Consider the following 4,910-nt stretch of genomic DNA (forward strand, 5'->3'; position numbering starts at 1 on the left):
CCAGTGCATGATACAGAGCCCAGGTGGAACACCTGCTCATAAAACATAACAAACCACTATATTAGATCTCTCTACAATACAAACTACTCAGAAAAGTTATTTACAGCTATAGTTACTTATTTCTACTGTTACTTGCTTCACCCTTAGCTCCCCCCCCCTATCTTTTAATTGGTAAGCTTTTTCTTGTTGACCTACTCCTACTATAGATACAAAAATCATCTATGGGTAATAATTCTTGATGCAGTATAGAGGGAGATGCACCTGTAACTGTCAGAAAACAAAGATCTTAACACCGCTGTGTGCACACTGCGTTCAGCCCACTGGGGGCAAAACTCATCCTGGGATCTTCAGGTCCTGCTCTAGTAAAGCTGCCACCGTTCCATCCAACTCCACCACCACAATTCCCCCTCCATACAATTTCCAAGCTCCATAAATAAATTTGTCCAAGTACCCTACCCTAGTTCCCTAAATGTGTATATTATTGGGAGAAAATGAAGACATTCTTGCTCCGACTAGCAAGAGATACTTCTAATGTTTTGCTTTTGACCCCATTCAGAAGTAACGATTTGTTTACTTTCACAAGCGGAGGAGGATGGGGGGGGGGGGCAGTGAGGAGGGGCAGCGAGGGGGTTTGCATTCTCTTGCTGGCACTTAAACTTCTCTGGCTAGAGCAGATCACATTCAATATTTTAACTCACTGTTCTTTTGTAACCTTTTTGCTGTTTTTTGTTTTTCACAATTCCACTACTCGTACCCTCAATTACACTTCCATGTAACATTAATAATTCCACTTCCATATAGCATTCATGTTTACACATCCCTATAACATTAACAGTTCCATATACCATTTGCATTTATACTTTCATATACAAACACTTCTAGGTTTTTCAAAAGCAATAAACTTCTTGGAGAAGCACAAACGTCAAAAAATTACTTTCTCACTTCCCCAAGAGGTGCACACACAAAACTTTCCAAATTCCAAGATACGTTACAAGTTACTTAAACCACCAATCTTCAAGCCATAACCAAATTATGTAGTTTTAACACATCCAAGGACTGATATCAATCACAATCCACAACCACAACAAACAAAAACATAGATGAAAAAGACTTCTCAAAGTTGTTAACAGCAGTTTAACCGACTCCGACTGCCCGTGGCTCTCTCATCAGCTGGTCTTGTTTCAGCTTCAGAGACTCCACTCGTGCCCGGGGCCCCCTGACCGGACCCCCAATTAACGATAAAAAGGAATGCCTCCCTTATCTTTGACCAATCCGAGACTTGGTCACTCTTGTTCTCCCCTCTCCCTCCCCCCAGGTAGAGCCGGACCAGCAGCCCACCCTCTTGGGGAAGGGTTATGATGACTAGGAACGCCTCCGCCTCCGCCCCCGCTGATGCGGATTGGCTTCCATCTTGGTTACGCCTATCCACCCCGCCCCCCGGGGCAGAGCCACACCCACAACCCATCCCATCTCGAGGAAAGGACCCATCCTCCCGCCCCTGCTCACTCCCCTTCCCCACCCCCAAGGATGGGCGAAGGAGTGCAGAAGACACCGGTTGCTTTGGATACCGATATGGGGCCTCATAGGAAGGCTTCTGCGGGTCAAGAGATAAGGATGTGGAATGTGTGGAATGCCGCTGGACAGGGCCGTCTGCTTGTTGTTCAGCCGGAGTGATGGGTGCGGTCGGGATGGCTCGCGCCACCTTGTCTTTGTCTTTCAAATCCTCACATTTGCAAGAGAAAAAGCCTCCCGACCCAATTCCCAAAGCAGCCCCAAGCCGAGCATCAGTCTTCCCTTCTTTCCAAGCCGCTTTCAGCGCCCCAAGCACCAACCCCCACGTTTTGATCTCAGCATCTTTCTGCTCATTCATTGCGCGCTCACAGAGCGAAAAAGTTAAAGAGTCCCACTTATTGTGATCCAAAATCTCCCGAGGAGAGGAAAGCTCCCTCTCCTTTTCAAGACAACTAATGACGGCCGCAATGTCCTTCTTAGAAGGCGTATCTTTCCTACCATAGTAGGTTTTACAAAGTTGCAATACTACTCTAATAACGGAATCCATTTACCCAGAGACCTAAAGTCTTCCTGGTCTTCTACGAACTATCGGCCGTAGGATAGGCGCAGCGCTGCATTCCCCTTTGCACCCCACCGAGAGTGCTTCCACGGGCTCGAACCGTGGATACCGCGTCCGTCAGCGCGGTTTTAGCCGTCGCACACTCACCTCCAGGACTTTCCTCACACGGGGCACCATTTGTTACCTCGATCTGGTAACCTGGAAAGTCAAGTCCCTTTGTGAATGTGTATCGACGGCCCCGACCAAGTCACAGCTGTTTGTTACACCAATATGATCAGTGGTAAAATGGCGTTTATTGGAATGTGAGGGTCCCTTATATAGGTATCCAGTTTCATCTTTATCTTTTTTACATATGCATGACCCAGCAGGGGAGGGCCTATCACGTTACATCCCGAGGGTCCGATTTCGCCTAATACAACAACCATCTACCAGCCTGATGGAACCCAATTACTACAATCCTTTGGGCCTGACCTATTGACCAGCTGTTCACCTACCACGTTATGTTTGTGTTTAGCCATATGCAGTACATTCTGTACAGAAGAGTACTGTGAGAAATAGTCTCAGAAGCTCTTCTGAAATCTTCAAGGATAACATCAACTGGCTTCCCTTGTTCGGCTAAATGCATAACTAAGTCATAAAAGGATCTATAGTTAAACAGGACCGTCTCCTTTTGAACTTGTGTTGGCTGCGACCAATGACAGACATTCGGCAGGGCTGAAGAGGTTGCTTCCAAAGGCAGGGCTCCCGTGTGCGCTGTGGGAGCTCAAAATGGACTCCAAGGGGCCCAACAAGGATGGCCTGGCCAGCAGGCTGCAGCACGGCCGGGTAAGGCTTGGACTTGACAGGCCTCTCCTCCTGACCCTGAGGGTACGTACAGCAGAGCTTCTGCCTGGAGGGATCACATCCATATGGCAAGGCAGGCTTCGGCTGGTTAGTGAGCAAGGCCGGGAAAGCTCGCTGTTGTGGTTTTGTAATTTGGTTGGTATTGCTATTCCACATCAGAATGTCATGTGGGATAATGGGAGTTAAGGGGACAACGTTTTTCTTTCTTTTCTTTTTCTGTGGACTACCTTAAATGGGCATGGGGGGAGGGAAGTGGCACTGGAGGGAAGGTCAGGAAGGGGTTGGGGTCTAAGCCGGTTCCCTGCAGGAGACAGCGTGGTTGGAACTTCCCACCTCCCAAAGTCTATCGGTGAGATTTCGCCTTTTTTTTCTCCTTGTTGAAACTCTCTCTTTGCTGTTTAGTGTCACAGGGTTCATTAAAATGCCGCTTGTTCTCAGATCGTTGTTTTTTTTTCATTTTTTCCCTCCCTAGGGGGAAATTCCTATTCGCAATCTCCCTCACCATCCACTCTCTTGGAGCGCACGTGGCCGGGCCGTGCCTCTGTGCAGTACCACGCTGTTAGAGCAGGGATGTACTTTGTCCCTTCTCTCCCCGGGTTTATTTCCACTGTCACGGAGTGAGCTCTAGAGAGAACTCTGTGACAAAACGCATCAATCACGTCACAGCTTCAACTATGGCACTTATGACTCTTGGATTGCAAGCAGCACGTACTGTGCGGCCATCACCTGCCTCCTGATGAGGCCTTGGATGAGCCAGATAACAGTTAGTGTAAAGCATAAGATCACAGAGCCAATTTCCAGACACATGAGCACAGTGCCATGAACACCACCAAACCACAACCAATTCCAGAAGTCAGAGATACCCAGCTTGCTGCCCCACAAGTCGCGACTGATGTACCCTTTCTTTTCTAAGAGCCTCTGCAAAGCATCCTTCACTCACTGCAGGGTGGTAGTAGTGTTCTTTTCCCCGTCGGAGGTTCTATTCCTTTTGAGCGTGTTAAGAACCTCAGTCATTACTGCAATCCCGGTGACCTTGGTTAGTGGCCAATGGAGGGTGGAGCAGAACCCTCTGAAGTTCCTCCTCTTCCTCATCCTCCTCATCCACCAGCACTCAAAATGCCCCTGGCATGTTGCACGTCACAGCCACTGAGTAGGTGCAAATGAGGGCTCGCCAAGGGTCCTGGCATGTCAGGTGTTGTTTACCGACACATTGAAGGTAAAAACTGAGATATTAAGTCTTGCGCTGTAGTTCCCTGGCTTCAAGAAATACCCAAGGAGGGAAACCCCAAATGAGCAGAGTGAGAAAGGGTCCCCTACAGTGATAAGGCCAGGCATATCACGCCATTCTCCCGGTGGGAAGTCAGAGTGGCCAACTCTTTCCAGAAAGGAGATGCCACATGGTTGAGCAGAAGTGAAAGAATCAAGGATAGGCAATGTAGAGGTCTTACCCTGGAGTTCATGGAAGATTGTATTTCAGGATTTAAGAAATCTAGTCTTGAACTGAAACATCTTTGTCTGGAGTATATGACTCCCTGGCCGTCCAATCTGGTCTGATTCTGCAAACACAATGACAATGCAAAGCGTCAGCGAGTCACTGCTATCCTAGCTAAGCCTATAACAATAACAGTAAATGAAAAGCAGATGTATCCTTCTATTCAGGCTAGAATATGGGGAAGCCTTGAACAGATCACAGATCTCCTTGACGTAATGCTGGACAGTTTCATCAAAATTTGTGCCACAGGGGACTTAGGATCCATTAAGGCTGAAGTTACAGCAACCACCACAGCCCTTCTTGAACTGTTCTCGTCCGACTTCTTTGACTCCTCCCCTCCCACCCCTGTTGATGGTTCCTGATCTAAAGTCGCTTTGGCATCGGTATTTGGTATTTCACCAGCCACAGGCTCCATCTGATTCCCCTTGTCCAGTGCCACGTCTGAGGGAGTGGCAAGGTTGTCAGACTCAGACTTGGGACAAACCTTATTAGACAAGCAGTCAT

This window comes from Coturnix japonica, chromosome W (genome assembly GCF_054131305.1).
Source record: "Coturnix japonica strain WE chromosome W, WE-NBRP24, whole genome shotgun sequence".
NCBI classification, from domain to species: domain Eukaryota; kingdom Metazoa; phylum Chordata; class Aves; order Galliformes; family Phasianidae; genus Coturnix; species Coturnix japonica.